Raw genomic sequence first — 22,417 nt, 5'->3', positions numbered from 1 at the left:
TCGCCTCGGCAAGGGGTCGACTAGTGAGTACTCGAATGAGTACTCGGCCAACTTGGCGAGTTTTACAACTCTGTATATATATATATATATATATATATATATATATATATATATATATATATATATATATATATATATATATATATATATATATATATATATATGAGAACTCATATTCTCAAGAACCCGAGAATTAAAAGTGGACCATTAGATCAAAACTTTTAAGGGATGAGATTTTTAATGGCAATCTGGTAATTAAGAAAAGTCTGAATGGTGTATATGGGTTTTTAACAAATATCACAAGGATAAATCATATATTAGATTATCACGTCCCTAAACACTTTGATCTAATACTCTCTCTCTCTCTCTCTCTCTCTCTCTCTCTTTCAATGTATCATGTTCTTCACCAACATCCTCCCTCTTCGTCGACCGCCTCCCTCCAACAACGACCCTACCTCTGTCAACAACCACCGCCTTCATTGAAGATCCCCCGATGATTGATAGATTGAACAACGCGGTGGTTGCGTCATTCGTCCCACTCGAAGTTCTGTGCCCTTATAAATCAACCAGAGGTCTGATCGCTTTGGGCCTCCTGATTCTCCTTCACCTCTGATCTTCTGGTCTTGAAGACGCGATTCAAAAGTTTAATCACGTCAGCATCGGCGATAACGACTTTGTTAATGTCGTTGATTGAGGTCTGATCGCTCCGGTCTCTAAGCCAGAGGACGGATCGATGTTCGGAAGCAGTAACACTATCCGTTCAATCTAGAGTCTGTCTGACCTCGATGATGAGCGACATTATCTCGTTGATCACAGGTGAGTTTGATTGTGGTCCAATTGGTGTTTAATTTGGCAATGGACTCGTTTTTTTAGTTCATTTTTGTCATGAGATAAGCGTTTGTTTTTAAATAGGTATATGTGGATTGGTTTGAGCTTCAGTGATCGACCACCGATGGAGATGGCGCCGCTGTTCCCCGGATGTGATTACAAGCATATAATCGTGCTGGATAAGCCCGACGGTGAAGGCACTACTAATCAACAAATGATCGACTGCTATGCTAAAACTGAATCTAAATTTCTAGGAAGGTACATCATAAAACGCTAATTTACTCTAAGTTTCGAGTATTATTTTGAATGATCTCGTACTTGTTCTTAATAAAATTATAAGAACAAGTAGTGCCACCTTTTGCTCAAGCTCCACTGCTTTTGCAGTCCTCGCATCAACTGTTCTCTAATACACACACAAAGCACAATTCAAAACTATTACACATTAATCATCATTTTTATAAATCAATTTTTGTATATTCCACATTTAAAAGGGTTTAACTAATATAAGGTATGACACAAAAGAAAAATACATCTTGAGAATACCAGGATTTTGGCTAAGGCTGTGGATGCATCAAGAGCTCGGTGTTCCAATTCTACACAGTGTTATCGATAGCGATAGCGAGGTTATAGCGATAACCTACCTATATGCTACGTAGCGATAGCGATGGAATAGCGACGGCTATTTCATTTTAGCGATTACCTAATAAAAAATTAATACTATTTATACCTTCATGTATTTAACAATTATAACTAATAAATAAGCTAAAAACCAATACTAGTTGCTCAAATAAGTTCTAAAACATGAATATTAAATAACTGAATCACAATAAGCATTCAAATTATAACTGAGAAGAACAGAAACTGTAAGTACATAAGTGTACAACAAAGAAAGAAACCAAGTGTAAAAGAATCTAGCACAAAATCCTTTGAAGCTGATATGGAGAGAAGGAGAGTGCAGGAAAACTTTCCATTATCACACACTACTTGACATCAATTTAACACAAATCTCAGAAAACCTTGCTCCTATTTGTTTTAATAACATTTAACATAAAAACAAAAATTCAAGTTTCCTTAAAAATAGAACTTCTAACACTTCAAACCAAATTTCCAGCAACTAATACTTCAAACAACTTCAAACAGGAAAGCAACTAGAACAAAAGTGGTAACACTGGAATTGTGGTATAGGTAGTTAAAGGAATTGTAGAATAGGAGTATAGAAATATGGAATATATAATCAATTGAATGTATTAGAAGCATTAATCATAGCATCAAAATTCAAAAACTTAATCGAAGAGGTGAAAGAACAACTTTTTTTTTTCGATCGATAGTTTTTCTACCAATCTCCAAATCGGTGATCCAAACACCAAACTGGCGATCCCAAATGCAAAATTGGCAATCCCAATCAATAATTAGACCAATTCCAATCAGTAAAAACATGTTCCAGGAATCAATTTTGCCATTTTATGAAAAAATCAATTTAATTAAAAAAAACATTCTATCGCTACGCTGCTATTACCTTGCTATAAGCCCCATAGCGACACACCAACGCCTCGCCTCGCTAAACGCAATAGCGATCGCTATGATCGCTATTGACAACACTGGTTCTACATCCCTTTCCATTGCAGCCTATTAAATATTAATTAATTATATACATCATCATCACTTTATTTAAAAAAATAAAGAAAAATAAAAGAGTACGAAAGAAAAAAGTAATAGACATGTGAACAAAACCATCTTGGTAGCATTGTGTGCAGCATGCTCTAATTATGCTCTTCGTTCTGCAGATGCAAGCTCTTCCTTTAAAGCCTACACATTTCCAATAATGCCCCCAATGTAAGAAAAAAATAGGACATTTACTTCCATCATTTTATATTTTTCTAGTTGTTTATGAGAACAATTGATAAAATTCAATAACAGTAATATATGCATATTTTTTTAGGTGTATGTAGGTGTAGGCTAAATTTTCTTATTTATCTGATGGAAAAAATGATAAAATTCAAGCTATGATTGAGGCAGGTGTATGAAAATGCCTTTTTGAGTTTTTTCTGTGTGTTTTTTCTTTTCTTTTCTTTATGGTGATTAATTAATTACTTTTAGATTGTGTTTGATATGTGTAATTGAAGAGGGAATGGAATGGAATGGAAAATCAGGTTTGTTTGTCACATGGGAATGGAATGGAGCATTCTTCCACATAATGTCATTATGATTTTCATTCATAAATTACTTTTATTTATACACGGTTAATTAAAAAAAATATTGTTTTTAAAATATTTCAAGACTTAAGTTAAACTTATTTTATGTTATTTTCCAAAAATAAATTTTAGTTTATAATTCTATATTAAGATTTCATAGTATTTAATTTTAGAGTAAATTACAATTTTGGTCCCAAGACTTCGACTCTTTTTTTTTCTTTCATTTTTCTTTATCCTAAAATGAATCTATTTGCAATTTTAGAGTAAATATGGCTTTCTTCAACAAAGCTAGTGGTATACTAAGGCAGGTAGCTGCAAGTAAACACATCAATCATTAAATGTAAGAAACTACTATATCAGTATATCAAATGAAAGCCATCAAAACAAAAACAAGATAAAAATTACATGTGATTCACATGAGAATTACAAGTGATTCAGATATTAATTACCGATGATTCACATGTAATTCACATCAATAATTTACACGTGATTCACATGTAATTCACATCAATCATCAAATTGCATCTTGTTACATGTTTTTCTCTATTGATTCTTAATGGTTTTTCATTTATAGATCGATCTAGGAGGGAAAAACAATTCAAAAAATTGTCCCATCTTCATATAACAATGAATCAAATGGGACTTTGAAAGCAGATTGTTCTGAGCTTAAGGTGAAATTTACTCTTTATCTTCTTCTTTTTTTTTTTTTTCATTCTGGAAGTTTTGTTGGTTTAAATGGTTTATTCTTTTTTATCAAGTTGTTCGTGTTGAGGGAACATCTATGGGCGTTGTATATTGTAGATTGGTGCCACTTGTTCTTCTTCTTGTTGATGGTAATATTTTTACCAGTAAGCAATAATTCACAATCTACATATACATTTTCTTAACAACAAATTGAACATGACTATAAGTGTGTAGTGATTCACATGTAAATCACATATGAATTACATGTCATTCATATGTAAATCACATGTAATTCACATATGAATCACATGTGATTCACATGTAAATCACATGTAATTATAAATCACATGTAATTCACGTTAAAATCACATGTGATTTACATGTAAATCGCAATTATACGCGATTCACATGTAATTCACATATGAATAAGATATGATTCACATGAAAATCACAAGTTTATCACATATGAATTACATATGATTCACATGTCAATTATAATTACACGTGATTCACATGTAAATCACATGTAATTCACATACGATTCAAATTTGAATCACACGTGATTCACATATGATTAACATGTGAATCACATGTGATTCATATGTGAATCGCATGTGATTTACATGTGATTTACATATGATGTCATATGTAAATGTGATTCATATGTGAATCGCATGTGATTCATGTGGGAATCGCATGTGATTCATATGTTAATCACATATTTATTTTTGTAAGTGTTTTTGCATCAATCATTTTTTTTTAAATTTTCTTATAGTTTTGGAAGAAATTTTGGTGAATATTGAAGATGTGAAAAATAATAAATTGAAGAAAATAAGGAAATATTGACACGAAGACATGAAAACACTTTGAATTTGTAGCATTTTTTATTTTTTATATTGTATTTTGTATCGAATGAAATAGTTGTACTATTATGTTTATAGATTAGTTAATAAAAATGAGATTTGTAGTGATTTACTTACGAATACTATAGTATTCTTTTTAAATTGCAGTTTTTTTTTTTTAAATACATTTTTTTTAAATGCAATTTTTTTTAAAAAGTTCCAGTTTTTTTTTTTTAATTGCAGTTTTTTTGAAAAAAAAATGTTTTTTTTTTTGAAAAAAAATGCAATTTTTTAAGAAAATTGTTGTTTTTTGAAAAAATTGTTGTTTTGTTGAAAAAATTGCATTTAAAAAAAAATATTTTTTTCATTTTTTTTTAAATTCTTGTTTTCTATAAAAAAATAAAAATCCGTATTTTTTCTTAAAAAAACACAAAAAAAATATTATTTTAGAAAAAATATGAAAATTTGATTTATGATGTAATTTTTGAGACATTTGTATTAATATATTAAAAAATATAAAAATTAAACATTAAATGAGATTGTTAAGATGACGATCATGTCCTTTAGCCCTGTCGAAAATACCCGATACCCGAATTACCCGCCCGGTTTTTTCGGGTATCGGGTAAATCGGGTATCGGGTAAATTTTTCCGGGTAATCGGGTTACCCGATTTTTTTTCGGGTCGGGTAAAGGGTACATTTTTTGGGTTTCGGGTATACCCGAATTACCCAAATTATTTTAAGAATTCATTTTTTTTTATAGAGCTTGTACTATATAATATGTATTTGATCAAGCTTAAACTAATATCATTATTATAAAACATAAATATATTTATTATGATAATACGACACTAACAATATTAAAAGTAATTTTTATATATCATCATGTTCTTTAAAACTTAACTGTTTTCTATATTATAGTTTTTATTACAACTAACAAACTCATTATTTTGATGAAACTTTAGAACTTGACAGAACTTAGGACTACATTTATCTTAAACATTTTAAACTTTTAAATTAAGATCTTTAGGTATTTGTTTTTTTAACATCTTATTAGATTAGATTAAGTCGTTAAAAAAATAATTGATATCTCATGTATTATTGAGTAGAAAATCTCAATGTTCAAAGCTTGAGTAACTTTGTTTATGTCTCGTTTGTTTATATAAACAAGACTAATAAAACACGACGTATTTATTTCATTAAATTTATTTTTAGGTGAAATTCAAAAAAAAAATCATATATTTCGGGTAATACCCGAATTACCCAAACCCGACCCGATACCCGAATTACCCAAACCCGAATTACCCGAATTTAGTTTGGGTAGGATAACGGGTAATTTTTCTAACATGAAAAACTCGAATTACCCGAAACCCGAAAAAATTACCCGTTCAACACCCCTAATGTCCTTAATGAATTACTTTTGATCCAACACTCTACTTTTAGTTCTCGGGTTCTCAGGAAACGATGAGTTCTCAACCGATCTCAACCCTATATATATATATATATATATATATATATATATATATATGGGAAAAGTGAATATACCCTTAATGGTATATAAGCTTAGATACCTGAACTCACATACTACATCATTTTATATCATATATATATATATATATATATATATATATATATATATATATATATATATATATATATATATATATATTGTGGTTATCCAATATTCTTATAATTAACTTCTAACTCGATTTATTTATAAGATTTTTATAAATTTCATATTTATCTTTCTCTTACATAATTTTCATTTTCAACTATTATATATGTAGCCTAGTAGGTGTTCAACACAAATATGTGATGTAAGAGGATGATAATTGTGAAATTTCGAAAATATTGAAAGTAAATCAAGTTAGTGATTGAATTTTAATAACATTATAATGAATATATTAAACAAAATGATGTAAGATGATGGGTTTGGATACCTAAATTTATATACCCTTAAGGGTATATTCACTTTTCCATAAATATATATATATATATATATATATATATATATATATATATATATATATATATATATATATATATATATATATATATATATATATATCAACCACACAAGTTATAAAGTTGCTTTAATTATTTGTTTGCTTTATTGAATAATTACATTTTCCTATTCAATAAAAAAAAATATGAAAATTTGATTTATGATGTAATTTTTTAGACATTTGTATTAATATATTAAATAACACAAAAATTAAACATTAAATGAGATTGTTAAGATGATGATCATGTCTTTAATGAATTATTTTTGATCCAACGTTCTACTTTTAGTTCTCGGGTTCTCAGGAAACGATGAGTTCTCAACCGATCTCAACCATATATATATATATATATATATATATATATATATATATATATATATATATATATATATGGAAAAAGTGAATATACCCTTAATGCTATATAAGCTTAGATACCCGAACTCACCATACTACATCATTTTATATCATATATATACATTGTGGTTGTCCAATATTCTTATAATTAACTTCTAACTTGATTTATTTATAAGATTTTTATAAATTTCCTATTTATCTTTGTGTTACATAATTTTCATTTTCAATTATTATATATGTAGCCTAGTAGGTGTTCGACACCAATATGTGATGTAAGAGGATGATAATTGTGAAATTTCGAAAATATTAAAAGTAAATCAAGTTAGTGATTGAATTTTAATAACATTATAATGAATATATTAAACAAAATGATGTAATATGACCGGTTTGGATACCTAAATTTATATACTCTTAAGGGTATATTCACTTTTCTATATATATATATATATATATATATATATATATATATATATATATATATATATATATATATATATATATATGGGAATAATTTGGGGTTCTTTACTGTTCATCCTATCATATACTGATATCTATATAAAGTTATTAGATAAACTATGTCTGATTCAGTTTATCTCCGTATCATTTGAATGTATTGTCAGATAATTTCATTGTATGTATCTATATTCGCTATATTACGTTTCATAATCTTCTGTATGTTGATATCGTATAAAAACCCTGTGAATAGTTTAGTACTAGTTTGTGAGATAGTCACTACCCTTTATGGATGATCAGTAAATCCTCCCCGGAAGTGTAACCAGAGTCTCCTCGAGGGAGAGCGCGGAATTTGTGAATAGATCTATTCGGGACCGACAATCCCACACCTTAACTGCTAGCTACAGTTAGGCGGGCACGCCTGGGGTGACAAATTTCTGGTTATCGTTTCGACGTTTGACAAACGTCAAGGAGGTCTCGTTGTCCTATTAGTATGGTTACCCGACTCACAACATGTATTAATATTAGTTTATTCATAGTTTGAGTTTTAGAATCTATATCTCTTTCGGATAGTGATCCCATGGTATTATCAAACTATTTTGTATCTAGTCCGGGATAGTGATCCCATGGTTTTATATCTATAATTTGTACGGGATGTTTTTCCCCATGGTCTTTAACTATATCTTATACGGGATAGTGATCCCATGGTTTTGTATCTATAACTTGTACGGGATGTTTTTCCCCATGGTCTTTAACTATATCTTATATGGGATAGTGATCCCATGGTTTTGTATCTATAACTTGTACGGGATGTTTTTCCCCATGGTCTTTAACTATATCTATTATGGGATAGTAATCCCATGAATTCAATCTATATTATGTACGGGATGATAATCCCATGGTCTAATTCTATATCTTGTCCGGGATAGTGATCCCATGGTTTTCAATCTATATTTCCATATATATCAAATTATCTCGTGTCTAGTCCGGGATGGTAGTCCCATGATCTTAAATCTGTACTTTCATATGTGTCAAACTATCTTATATCTCTTTCGGGATAGTGATCCCAAGATTTTCATCATATAGTTTGTGCATTAAACTATACTTTGTGATATACAACTGGTCTTACAATTAGGAAAATATGGGATTTTCCTGGGGTAAAACACAACACGTAATCGAATTGGTAACAAATGATAACTAAACTAACTTTACATAAGAAAATATGGGATTTTCTTGGATAACAAACCTTTTCAGAAACTAAAGGAAACTGATACATTTTCATAAAACAAAACCGCTTATGAACTCACCAGCTTTATGTTGATTTTCAAACCGCTTGTATTCTCAGGTCCAAGTTAGATAGGTACCCGGTGATCTCTTTTTGGTGAAGACGGAGTGCGTGGAAGACTCGTCTCAACTTTTGTTAATATGATGCATATGTATATTTTGTATAACTTTACTTTTGAAACAAATGTAAACTTTCATATATATGTAATGTAATGGTTGTTTACTGTGATTACTATGTACATTGGATTTGATACACAACGTGGTAGTCCACCCCGAAAATGTTTCCGCCGTTGATTTTCGGGGTGTGACATCCTCCAACTCAAGATCCTCGTACACATAGTTTTTCTACATATGCACCAGATTATATGGGGTCTAATATGTATGATTTAAACCATCAACCGGAACCGGAGAGGCACAACATGTATTCGTTTGGAGAATATTTAATGTTCAACCATGAACCAATGTATCAAAGATCCTACTTCAACCATACACCTATGAATGAAATTTCAAGTGAATTTCAATCATATGTGTTAAACATACAAAATGTGGAAGGAGATTCACATAGTGGATTTCGGGCAATAGTTGTTGCTCTTGGTTTTAGTGAAGACTATTGACATCAAATTCGGACAGACTTATACAGAGAGTTATTGATGCACATTGATAATTACATAATGGTTTTTGAAAATGACATAAATGTATTAGTGAAGCGTTGAATTTATGTGGAAAACCCGCGATTCAAAAATATTGGATGCTTATGCCTGACACTAGTATTCTAATTGCTAATAAGTATGGTGTTATTGTTCATTTCTTAAGCAAACTCGAATCTTCAACGTCTTTCCCACTTTGGAGTGGTCTACAAGATTTCTCAAATCATCAAATTATTAATATCGCCTTCTTTAGTGGTTCCATTATGTTAAGGTTGATTTACAAGTGGGTCATCCTGATGAAAATAATGAGTTATAGATCGATTGATTCTAAACAGAAAACAAGAATGAAGTAATCAAAGAACAAAAGAATGGATCAAATGGTGTTGAATGATTAATAACTCACACCTTAGAAGAGCTCGATGAAGAACTTTGACTGTAGAGGTGTGTTTAGGGTTACAATGTAAAAGCAATTAACGAGAACGATTCACTGAAAGCTATACATGCATGCATAATATATACGCTAACCTTAATGATAAACTACGGTTGGATAGGCCCAAACCGGATAAAAAATATCAACACTAAGCCCATATGACGCAACACTCTAGACCCAACAATCTCCCCATTTGTATTAATAGAGGCGAGATACTAGTTCAGTTGAGTAAGAGCAGACTTCTTCACCATCTTGAATACATTCGGTATAATGGCCAAAAGAGTGTGACGAAACGCTATATACCACCGAAGCATGTCAGAGAAGTTCTTCTTATCCGAATCATTGTTCTGTTTACACCTGTGAGTTATATCAAGTATGTGCTCCAAGCAAGTTGTGCAGAACAGGTGCTTGTCAACAAGAGCGAAAAGGAAATTTTCACCTTCACCTCTAGTGAACATTACAGTGTGATGAAGCGGATCTATCTTGCCCATTTTCATCTTATTTAGATCACTTGGCTTCCCAGTAGGCTTCATAATAGGCTTCTTTCTCATAACATTTGCAATCTCCTGATCTAACTTAGCAACTTCATGGATGTAGGAAGCCAACATTCTTTTAAGGTGATTAAGGATCGGCTCATAATGATGTATATTGGTAAGCAGAATTTTGACAACAAAATCCAATTGTGTGGGTTCAGGTTTGGAAGATTAGCTAACGAAATCATATGAACCGAGTTATCCGAACCTCAGGTCACCCTTAACTTCACATTGATAAATTTCCCAGCAACGTTCGGTTTCAATACCTTGATAGAGGTTATTTTCTGAGCACTCCATGTCAAGTATTGGGGTTGGGAAATTCAAGATGATAGTCAATTAGATCTTGATCATCCTTTGGATGAGGTGAAGGGACTTCAACCGTGGATTCAAAACAATGGAACACGAATGCCCTACATGTGATGGGCATGTCAAACTGGGAATCCGTCGAGTTTTCACATTCAAACGAGGCAATAGGTTCCAGCAACTAAGTACTTGGAGACTTAATCACTTCTTTGATTAATCTTTCCCGGGTCCAATGGGGAAAGAGAGCTTGCTTGCAAACCAGAGCATCTTGAGCCTCTTTCTGTTTTCGCTCTTTCTCTTCTTCCTCTTTGGCTATCCTTAGATTTTCGTTGAGCTCTTATCCTTTTTATTCCTCTTTAAAGCCTCAAAAAACCATTTCTTTTTCTTCTTCATCATCACTATTTTTCATAACAACCTTCAATTTTTCCTGTCCACCAGAACCCGAAGCTGCATTAACCTTCGGTTTGGTTACGATAATGACTTTGGGTGGATTATGATTAGTTTCTCCCCTTGTTGCGGAGTGAGCATAGACTCCGGAACACCTTGCATCCGACTCAAAATCTGAATAGCAGGAAGAAGTCTAGCAGTCAAGTGATTTCGGATAGTAAGGGTTAGAACATGATCATGAGCATTGACAACAATACTGAGAATCTAGAGAACATCCCCAACACAACTTTTAAGAACTGTCCGCTCAATCTTAAGTGATGTAGTTTCCATCTGGACTTGAGAAAGATGAGCAGATTGGACTTTAAGTTGTGTAGTCTTTTGAGCAAGTTCATCGATAAGCTTCTTTTCCGTGGAAAGGTCAACCTGAAACTTATCAAGGCGAGAGTTGACCGAAGTGAGAAGAGAAGTGTGATCAGCTTGGAACTCAATGCGAACAGTATCAGATTTTGCTTTCTCTTCTTAAAGGGCATTGGAGAGAGAATCTACAAAAGCATTAACCGTTTCAGCATTGGAATCGACATGAGCTTTGAGTGACTCCAAAAAGATCTTTGACTCACGAACAAGATCTGTGATAGAAGGGACATGGGAACTAACTCTACTTGTGTAAGAGCAATCACCAATGGAGAATACTTGAGATACGCTACAATGTGAAGCATGTACGAATCATAAAGGAAAGGGTCCAGTTGAATGATGAGATTCTGATTGGGTTTTATCGTTAGCAAAGTTGATGAAGCAGTTTGATCTTGATGAGAGGATGCTTCCGCCATTGTTGTAGTGAAGAAGAAGATGAATAGTCGTATATCGCCGGTTGGTTGCAAGAGAGAGGTTGAAGAAGGTAAGGAGGTACAGTAGGTGTGAGAACCCCTTTTTATACCGTTGGTAGGAGAGAGAAAATATCCGTTGTGATGATGATACGATCTCTGAACGTCGCCTAAAAAAGCACAATTTGACAACTTGGTTTCCCTAGATATACGTCAGCAGGCGTGGGTGTAGGAACCGTTTCAAATTCACGTGCCCAATTCAGATTCTTATCTAGTTACTGTCTCTGAAATTTTGAAAATACAAGCAACCAGAAACAAGACTCATTCGTTCGCTTCATGTTAAGCAACCGTCGCTCCTTATTAAGAAAGGGAACCATCATCATTGTTAGAACCGAAAGCACAAAGCTGAAAAGTGCCATTAGTACCACAAACAAGAGTTTAGAAAATCAGAAAGATCTTCGTGTAAGAACGTGCCAAAGAAAAAGAAATAAAGAAAAACATTTGTGGAATTTTAAGTGATGTCTATTTAGACACGAAACTGTGGACCCCGGGCACAAATCTCTTCCTTCAAAGTCAAAAGAGACAGAGAAGTGCATGTGTGCTTTCCTGTGAATTATGATGAAATGTTTGTAAAGAAACATTGAAAGGGATCTTTTCAATTACAGGATTTAGTGGGTAGTTTACCTTCATCTGAACATCGATACTTAAAATAAGACCGAAAGTTGGATGAAGTACTTGTGAGACCGATGTGGCCTGTTGAACAAGTAGGTTTGATAAATATTCAGTAACAGGATGGATTTTAGAAATCTCAAAAAAAAAAATGGATCTTATGGGAAGAAATGTCCTGGTGTTAGATAGTTAATAAAGATCACACAAAAATAAAAAGAGATTTCGTGAGTTAACAAGTAATAGCTTGAACATTAGAGCGTCCACCGTCAATGCATTCAAGGTGTTGGATTTTGGGTTTCACTTAGCACGTGGTAAACAAAACTAAGATCATTAACACAGAGATTGTGTAACCTAAAACCTCAGTGGTAATTGCTGAGAGTCTCAAGGGTTACTTGTACGAAGCGAAACTTAATGGAGAAAGGTGAGAAGATAGAGAAGGAACTGAAAGTACCTCTGCTATATAAAAATGACAAAGTAGAAAACTCTTAACTCACTATGAGAAGGGTAAGGTAGCTTGTGACTTGAATGATTCTAGCAGCCTGATTGGGAAGAAACGTTTGGTGTTTATCGAATCATTAAGGCTTCACTCAGAGTCATGGAGACTTCGGTCTACATGAAACAACATGCTTCTAGGGACACTTTATTAGTACATAGATAAGAATGTTATACCTGTCTCATCGTCATTATGTTTCGCATCTGTGAGCTTGAATTACGAATTGAGAGATAGAACTTAAAAATTCACAGATATATTTTTGTAGTTTTTGGATAAGAATAATAGAAGAGAAAAAATATTTTTAGATTTTTGGTATTTCTGAAAAATAATAAAAACATAAGAAAGATATATTTGGATTTTCATAATTTCTGAAAAAATAATAAATACAGAAGAAAAAAAATATTTTTGGGTTTTTCTAATTTCTAAAAAAATAATAAAAACAAAAAAATATATATTTGGATTTTTGTAATTTCTGAAAAAATAATAAACACAGAATAATTTTTTTTTGGATTTTTGTAATTTCTGAAAAAATAATAAAAACAGAAAAGAAAATAAATACTATCGACAAACACACAAACGAATAAATAAAAGCTTTACAAAGATATACAATCTAAACCATACCTTAGAAAAGATGAAGCGAAATGGGCCGAGCGTTCGGTTCATTTCAGTTACTTAAGAATTCTAGAGCCAAAATAGATCGAGCGTTCGGTTCATTTCGGTTCCCGAAAATTTCTAGAGCCAAAATAGACCGAGCGTTCGGTTCATTTCGGTTCCCGAAAAATTCTAGAGCCGCAATAGACCGAACATTCGGTTCATTTCAGTTCCCGAAAAATTCTAGAACCGAAATATACCGGGTGTTCGCTCTATTTTGCTTCTACATTTTTAGTGAGACGTAAGGGGTTTCGATACTGATTCAGCTTCCATCATTCCCAATCCTTGGAGTATTTTGTTAAAGCTTGCTTCTGGTAAGGCCTTAGTGCAGATGTCAGCTAGTTGATCTGAGGACCGAACGAAGTGAACTTCAACATTTCTATCTTCAATGTGGTCCATGATGAAGTGGTATCTCAGTGCAATATGCTTAGTCTTGGAATGTTGCCCTGGATTGTGACATATTCGAATCGCCCTTTCAGAGTCACAGTAAAGAGGAATCCTTTTCATGCTTAAACCATAATTTGTAAGTAGGCTTTGTATCCATATAACATATGATGTACATGATGATGCAAAAATGTACTCAACTTCGACTGTGGAAAGAGACACACAAGTTTGTTTCTTTGACTGCCAGTTGATGAGTTTGCCATCAAGGAACTGACATCCACCGGTTGTGCTCTTTCGGTCCAATCCACATCCACCAAGATCAACGTTAGAGAAAGCTTGAACAAAGAAGCCTGATTTTTCAGGATACCAAAGTCCGAGAGACGAGGTTCGCTTCAAATACCAGAAGATATTTTCGCTGCAATCATATGAGGTTCTCTTGGATTTTCTTGAAACCTAGGACAATAACGGACATAAAACATTATGTATGGTCTACTAGCAGTTAGATACATTAGTGACCCTATCATTTGACGATAGAGAGTCACATCAATAGCCAGTTTCTCAAGAGATGGAGTCAGCTTCGTTCCAAATGCCATTGGAACCTTTACTTTGGAATCTCCTGTCATGCCGAACTTTGCCAACACAGTCTTCGTGTATGCCTCCTAATTAATGAAGTTGCCTTCTGGTCCCTGTCTTATATTCAGTCCAAGGAAAAATTTAATCAAACCCATTGCACTTATTTCAAACTTAGTCTCCATCAACTTCCTGAATTCAGATGTTAAGCTAGGATTCGTGGAGCCGAAGATGATGTCATCGATGTAATTTTGAACTATCATTAAGTGTTCGCCTTCTTTCTTGCGAAAGAAGGTTGGGTCGACCGAACCTTGTTTGAATTTAGACATTTTGAGAAATCATGTTAGGGTTTCATACCAGGCTCTCGGGGCTTGCTTCAATCCATAGACTGCTTTATCCAGTATGTAGCAGTGATAAGGATACTTCTCGTTCACAAATCTGGGTGGTTGCTCAACGTATACCATTTCTTCTAGTTCTCTATTCAAGAAAGCACATTTTACATCCATTTGGAAAACTTCGAAGTTTTTATGTGCAACATATGCCAGAAAGATTCTTACTGGTTCCAACCTTGCTACAGGAGTGAAGGTATCTTCATAATCTATGCCTTCTTCCTGACAATATCCCTTCACCACCAGCCTCGCTTTGTTTCGAATGACGTTACTCTCTTTATCCAACTTATTTCTGAAAACCCATTTTCAACCGACTATTGATACATCCTTTGGTGTGGGAATCAGCCTCCAAATCCAATTTCATTCAAACTCATGGAGTTCATCTTGCATTGCTTGCACCCAATCAGATTGATCAAGAGCAGAATTTACCGTATTCGGTTCGACTTTAGAAACGAACGAATTAAACATGAAGAATTCTACTTGAGAGAATAGAGTAGTTTGCTTCGCTTTCATTTGGGAGCGTGTGAGAACACCCTCAGATGATTCTCCAATTATTTGAGTTTTAGGATGATCCTTTGTCTATTTAATGAGAGGAGGGTAATTTGGATCATAGGCAGGATCTAGCTCGGCATTGACTTCTTCTTCCAATTTTGATAGATTGCCTTCGTCATTTTCATTTTCGTTCTCCCCCTCAAATGGCGAATCGAATCCTATGTCAGATTCAGTACTCCCTCCCCCCAGATGGATCCTCATGGGTTGGGGTTTTTGATGGATTCTTCCCCTGGAAAGGCATGTCGGTTGTTTTTGGTGTAGACAAACCCTCCCCCTGGAATATAGTGCTTTCTCTTGGAGGGTCATTAGTGGCTGGATGATCACCTGATACAGTAGATTCACTTTGTGTCTGCTTCTTGGTTGGTTGTTGAGGTTTCGTTTCCATGTTTTTATCAGCTTCATCAATGATTTTCTTCAAGGTATCGATTTTGTTATCTATTGATTTCGCTTCTGAGTGGATCCCCTTCTCTGGTTCATCAAAGAGCAACATATACTCTTCAAACAAATTGGAAAATGGGAATTGAGACTTTACCTGATTCTGAAAAGATTTCTTCTATTGAACCTTCGCTTGCTTGAATATTCTTCATGTAATTATCATCAAAAGTTACATAGTAGGTTTCTTCAATTTTCCTTGAGCATTTATTGAGAACCCTATATGCTTTTGAGGTAAGTGAATAGCCAAAAAAGATACCTTCGTCTTCCTTAACATCAAATTTGTTTGGGTTCTCTTTGGAGTTGAATATGAAGCATCTTGAACGAAAAACATGGAAAAACATTACATTGGGCTTACGATTGTTCAAAATTTCGTATGGAGTGATGGAAAATCGCTTGTTAAGGAAGGACCGATTCTGTGTGTAACATGCAGCAGCTATAGCATCTGCCCAGAATTATAATGGAAGGGAAGCGAAACTCAGCATGGTTTGGGCGACTTTACATAGTGAACGGTTTCGCCTTTCAACGATCCCATTCTGTTGTGGAGTATAAGGAGCAGAGATGTTATGAGTTACTCCCTTTTCAGCGAGAAACTCTTCAAATTCTTTATTTTTGAGCTCCAGACGGTTATCGCTTCTTATGTTTCTTACCACCTTTCGTAGCTGCAATTCCACCTGCTTGATAAAAACATTCAGTTTGGGAGTCACCATAGATTTCTGTTTAAGAAAGAAAACCTAGGTGAAGCGTGAAAAATAAATTACAAGTATAAACTTACTACCATCGATGCTTTCGATAGCCGAAGGACTATATAGGTCGATGTGCAGTAGTTCAAGACGTTCGATGATTTTTGTATTGATACGAGAAGGGTGACTCTTTCTGCTTTTCTTGCCCATCTCGCATGCTGCGCACATGTGTTCTTTGTCAAATTTGAGAACAGGAAGTCCACACACGTGGTCACCAAGCACTAGTTTATTAATATCTTTGAAGTTCAGATGCGATAGTCTTCGATGCCACAACCAACTTTCATCTGAGTTCACCTTCGACAATGAGCATGTTGCCAGATTTCCTTTTATCGGGTTGAGATTTAGAGGATACATCTCCCCTTTGTGCTCATATTTCAACAAAACTTTCTTTGTTTGCTTTTCAACTATTTCTGATCCCTCATCATCGAACGAGACTTTCAAACTGGTTCCGACGACTAGTTGAGAAATACCGATCCCTCATCATCGAACGAGACTTTCAAAATCTGAGACGATCTTTCCTTTACCTTTTATATCCTTTACAGAGTTAGGTTTTGGTTGGGTGTTAGGATTATGAGGTTTAGGACCAAAACTTGACTTTCGGTTCTAAGCACTTGTGTTCGGACCAAAACCGGACTTTTGGTTCTTGGCGTAGTAAGAGTTGGGAGCGAAACATAACTTTCGGTTCTTGTGACTACTAGAACTGGGACCGAAACTGGAAGTTCAGTTTACCTGACTGCATGATTGGCAGTGATTACAAGAAGGAGACTTGGCCTATGCTTCGGTTGTTGTTGATGATTCACTGGAGGCTTTCAGTGGTTCGGGTGGTATCTCTTTTGTACCACTTGAACTGGGTTTATCATAGCTTGAGGGTTTGTTGAGGGGTTCAGGAATGTATCATCCCTTAATTCTCCATGAAGTTTTCTATGACAAACCAACTGTTTCGTCTGCGTTGTCGATAGGAGCTGACCAGAAGTGGTTATCGCAACCTTCAACATTATCCTTGTCAGCCATGGACGTTAACTCCATTATCTGTTTCTTACTTACTCCAGTGACTGCATACACTTGGTTTGGTGTAGTTTTCACCTTCTGAAAACAACAACCTTTTCTTTGAGTTTCTTGGATTTCTCCTTTGACATCCAAGCATATTCAACCGAATTTTCAATTATGAGTGGTTTTGCTGCTTCAGGTTCGCTCTTAAGAAAAACTGAACAATCGACCTCGTCTTCTACGATGATTTCGCTCATCTCACTGTCCTCATCAAATCGAGAAGTGTTTTCTATATTTAATTTATTTTCTGAATTTAATTTGGCGTTGGATGATTCAAACTTCTGTATAGTCTCAGTCTTGATTTTTAATTTATCGTTTTCATCTAGTAAGTTCTTAAGCATGCATTTATGTTCTTTGGACTCAATGAAAGATTCAATTTTGTCCAGTCCATATTTGTAGGTTACTGAAATCTCATCTGAGGACATTATTGATTCACATTTAGCAATGACTTCGTCTTCCTGAAATTCAAGGAAGGGCAAAATCATTTTATGAATCATTTTACTTATCTCACAATCTAGATGTAACTGGGTGATGTTAGTATATAAGAATTTAACAATCAAACATAAAATATTTCTTCGTTTCAAAAACTTTAAATTGTCTCATTGCACATAAATAAGTTCATCCCTAGCCCTAACTAACTTTAACTCCTTCTGATGTATCTAGATCCTTCTTTCCTCACTCTTCGAAGACTCCCTGCTGAGTTGGTTAGTAAGGTTAAAATTTGCTAGGCGAGTTTGCATAAGACTTCCACTTAAGTTAGAGAACTTGAATTTTAAATCATTTAATTCCTTTTCGTAGTCTATTACAGGTATTTTAAGAGATTCAAGTATCGATTGTACCTTCTTGATCAGCTGATCGCAATCGTTGATCTTATCACTCACAGGCATAGCAGCGAAACACTTGTCGTCCTTTGATTTCACTTCCTTGTGCTCACCTTCAGTTGTATATCTCCTCATCTGTGATACTCCAGCTGACACCATTAAGCACCTCCCTGCTGAATCAGTAACACCTTCTTTTGCCACATAAGCTCTTCCATGCGAGGGTCTACGTACCTTTTCATCTTCAGAGTCTATAGACCAGACTTCTACTCCACCAAACTCATCATCAATAATCTGTTCCACACAATTAAAGAATTCGTAGAAACGTTTGTTCCTTTCTTCTTCTTTATCTCCTCCAGCTTTCTCATGTAGTAAGCTTCGTCATCTTCATCATCCTTCTTTTCAGTCATCTTCCTTAGCATGTAGTCCTTGGCAAAGTGGTTCTTGCCATGACAATAGTTGCAATCGTACCCAGAGTCTCCCATAATCTTACTCTCCTTCTTTTTTTCGTCCTTTTGAGAGTTGTTTTTGGTTTCTTCTTTCACCTTTTCTGAACTGTAGCTTCCCTGCCAGTTTCGGTTCTTATTGACTGGGAACTTTTTGCAAGCAAACTTCTTTGGGTTTATTACCATCATTGCATATTCTTCACTCGACAGATCGCATTCTGACATATCAGATTCCTCTTCTTCGTCTGCTACATTCTCTCTCTTATAAAAAAGGGCCAGTGAACCCACACCCGAAACTACCTTCGCTTCCTTTGTCACCACACTTTCATGAGATTTGGGTATACCCATCAGTTTCTCTAGTGAATATGATTTAAATTGCTCATGAGTCTTCACGGTCGAGACCACTGCCATCCATTTGGGCTTTAAGCCATTCATGAATGTCACCTTTTGTTCGATCACCTTCCTTTCAATACCATACTTCATCATCTTGCTAAGCAAATAATTGAACCGATCGAATGTCTGAATGAATTTCCCTTTAGGCTTTTGTTCAAAAGCACTGAACTCAGAGATCAATAGGGTTTGGATCGAGTGCTCTAGATCCTCATCAGTTGAATATAGTTGTTTCAACCTATCCCATATTTCTTTAGCTTTTGTGCATGCACTTACCAGACGAAAAGTGTAGGATTGCAAAGCGAATCTTATCTTCCTCATGGATTTAACGTTGCATAACACCTTGTCTTTTTCGTCTTGTGGAATCTTCTTTACGTCCGCCAAGAGTTGGTTATACTCTTTTTGAGTCTTGATAGTTTTGTTCATTCCAGAATGAACAAACGGACCCAATGTTATTGCTTCCCAGATAGGATAGCCATTGTCTTCTGATCCAACAATGTAGTCTTCAAAGTGATGCGCCCACAGTTCTTAATCTTGAGTATAGAGAATGGGAACCCTCGTAGTGGATCCTATACTGTTGGAGATGTTTATTGGATTAACTTGAGAATCGTCACGAGACATGATGAAAAACTTCTTCTTTTAATCTACTTAAATCAAACTTGTAAATTTGAAACTAGGGTTTTATCAAACAATAGATACACCGTTGACAAGAAGAAGACGACTTCTGTATATTCAATAAAAGTGGAAACCCTAATAGATTCTTCAAACATAAGAGATGCGTATGTATTACACAGTCTCCCACTCTGATACCAATTGATGAAAATAATGAGATAGATCGATTGATTCTAAACTGAAAAACAAGAATGAAGTAATCAAAGCACTCTAGAATGGATCAAATGGTGTTGAATGATTAATAACTCACACCTCAGAAGAGCTCGATGAAGAACTTTGACTGTAGAGGTGTGTTTAGGGTAATGATGCAAAAGCAATTAATGAGAACGATTCGCTGAAAGCTATACATGCATGCATAATATATATGCTAACCCTAATGATAAACTACAGTTGGACAGGCCCAAACCGGGTAAACAAAATATCAACACTAAGCCCATATGACGCAACACTCTAGACAGAACAAATCCAATGGCTAATGTTTCTAGGTTGTGGAGTATGTATAAATCAGCACGCTCTACTGGATGACAAACACTGTATGACGCTCGACTGAAAGTTTACGTTCCACCATATAGAGCATGCAATAATCCTCGTACTGAAAGACTTAACATATTAGATAATTCATATAATGGAAAATTCTATTTTGTTTAATAATAACATAGTATGCTTACGTTGTATCACGCTTGATTGAATGTAAAATTTTAATTTGTTTAATGTGTAATGTTTAATTTTTTTAATAATAACATTATATGTTTAATAACAACGTTGTAGTGACAATCTTTAGAAATTGTTTATTTTTTTAAGGGTAAAATTATAAAATCATAATTTTGTTTTAATATTTGTAATCACCTCTAATTTTCTATTAATTACAAAATAAATTTTATCTGTGGTTGACATCCTCCATATGATCAAATTCTTAAAGTGACGAAAAAGTAGTATTAAGATCTTTTATTTAATAATTTTTTATTTGTTTATTTTAATAACAAAAAAAAAAAAAAAAAAAAAAAAAAGAGAGAGAGACAAGAAATTGGATAAAAAAGGGTATTAGGGGTGCATAAAAAAACCCAACTATTACACCTATTTAATACTAATCATCATTTTATTATTATTTCTATTTAACCATTAAATAATCATTTTACTTTATTTAATTAAACTTTAATTAATCTTATCATCCCATTTCATTCGACTCGTATATAATTGTAATCAATATTTTATTTAACTCTTATATTTCTCTTATATTATTTATATTACTTATATTATTTATATTATGGATGCTGAAAGTGGTTATATGATTACATGCATAAAGTAGGATCCATTTGCAAAATAATAAATTTAAAGTATCACCATAACACTCTAAGTATGCCATAATTGACTATATATATATATATATATATATATATATATATATATATATATATATATATATATATATATATATATATGTTTGCAAATAAGCTTTGTGAGAGCTTTTTACTTTTATTATAGTAAATTAAAGATATGGCCCTTCTGTTTTATTTAATGAGAAAAATGACGCAACGAGCCTACTATGTATTACGATTTTACCCGTTAAGTCACTAAAATATTTTTCGTGTCTTCTAAGGAAATATGTAACGCCCCGATTCTCAGGTATCGAATGTATATAGGAATCTTCTTGATTTCAAGGTCTATTCGACGAGTAGCAGCGGATTGGTTCGTGTGTTTTAGTAACCTACTCGCCGAGTCCAAGAAGGGACTCGACGAGTAGGAGTTGGCAGATACAACCCTAAATTTCGGGGTATTCCACCCTATTTAAAGGATCACTGGCCTCCCACAGCCTCCCCTTTACTGTTTCTTGTCCCTCTCAAACCCTAAATCGAGTGTGTGTGTGTGTGTTCTTTTGGTGTGTTCAAGCTTGGAGGAGGAAACACTTGGGGAAAAGAAGCAAGCAGAAGCAAGAACTCGTGGGATTTAAGATCTACATCAGTGAACACTCTCTTGAAGGTATTAGACTGTTTTCCTTGGCTCATGTTCATCAAAAACCACTTTTGGATGGGTTGTATGAAAGGCTTATTATGTTTGAGCTAAGATCTGAAGTTGTAACTTCAGATCTGGACTCCCTTTGGCCTCTAGATCCATAGAGTTATCAGCCTTGACTAGAATGAGCCTTCATTCAAGTGTGAGACTTCATTGCACACTTAGTTTTGTCATTTAAGGGCCTTAAAGCTTTGCATGCACGTAGAGTTTGCAACCTTACGTGATAAGCAGGCCTTAGAAGGTTGGATCTGTAATCTGGAACCGTTGGATGGCTTAAAAAGCATCTGTATGGATAAAGGAATGAAGGGACTCAACGAGCAGCAAAGTCGACTCGGCGAGTCATAAGGAGATGGTCCTGAACCTAACGAGTGGATGAACAACTCGGCGAGTCC

At 34.1% G+C, this 22,417-nt stretch overlaps 1 long non-coding RNA gene across 2 annotated transcripts; it reads left to right on the top strand.

Annotated features, from left to right (window-relative positions):
* Positions 1-390: 390 nt before the first annotated feature.
* Positions 391-4,670, top strand: LOC145017524 (uncharacterized). Of its 2 annotated transcripts, XR_013666554.1 has the most exons (5): positions 391-816; positions 913-1,086; positions 2,613-3,691; positions 3,779-3,853; positions 4,480-4,670. It is a non-coding gene; the product is annotated as an uncharacterized LOC145017524 (long non-coding RNA). The 2 variants fall into 2 exon arrangements; XR_013666552.1 differs by having other exon boundaries at positions 913-3,691.
* The last annotated feature ends 17,747 nt before the right edge of the window (positions 4,671-22,417 follow it).

The sequence above is a fragment of the Lactuca saligna genome, chromosome 9, assembly GCF_052625555.1.
Source record: "Lactuca saligna cultivar CGN05327 chromosome 9, ASM5262555v1, whole genome shotgun sequence".
NCBI lineage: Eukaryota > Viridiplantae > Streptophyta > Magnoliopsida > Asterales > Asteraceae > Lactuca > Lactuca saligna.
Note: the sequence above shows the minus strand (reverse complement) of the source record. Positions and strands in the feature narration are given on the sequence as shown.